This window comes from Nanorana parkeri, unplaced genomic scaffold (genome assembly GCF_000935625.1).
Source record: "Nanorana parkeri isolate BGI_ZX_2015 unplaced genomic scaffold, ASM93562v1 scaffold665, whole genome shotgun sequence".
NCBI lineage: Eukaryota > Metazoa > Chordata > Amphibia > Anura > Dicroglossidae > Nanorana > Nanorana parkeri.
In genome coordinates this window covers 86,216-86,702 of record NW_017306933.1, presented here as the reverse complement: position 1 = coordinate 86,702, position 487 = coordinate 86,216, and the positions used below count along the sequence as shown (strand labels likewise).

At 44.4% G+C, this 487-nt stretch overlaps 1 protein-coding gene across 1 annotated transcript in view; it reads right to left on the bottom strand.

The window, feature by feature from the left end:
- The window catches only part of LOC108792626 (tetraspanin-4-like), a 64,592-nt gene that overhangs the window by 63,238 nt on the left and 867 nt on the right, over nt 1-487 (bottom strand). The gene's annotated exons all lie outside the window — the stretch shown is intronic.

The window sequence follows — 487 nt, the reverse complement described above, 5'->3', positions numbered from 1 at the left end:
TTTCTGTAATTATTCCTCATGTGACGATGTATTTCCCCCTAGTGTACGCCCCTTCCTTCTTCCTGTGTGCAGTACTTCCTGTGTCATGGCCACAGTTAAAAGTCACATGTAACAAGGACACACATGTAATCTGCACAGTAAGTAGGAAAGGCATCATTTTCTGGCCGCACAATACTATAACCGTTCAACTGCTGTTCCTATCATCTGCTGTAACCCTGATGTTAAAGAATAAACACCTCTTTTGAATGAATCGGTATTGACGAGTTCAGCTATCTGACGAGGATTGTCCGCAGTGAGTATATCTGCTTATACAGGCCAGGCATAGAGGTCTCAGCAAGGGATATATCTCGCTATCACAACGATCGGAGTCAGAATAAGAAATGTCTCAAAATTGTCACAATCCTGGACGACAGCTGAATAGCCCTGAAGTGCTTGAGGACTGACTTGAGGAATGAAGCTGAATTATCTTGCCCAGGGCCGGTGCTAG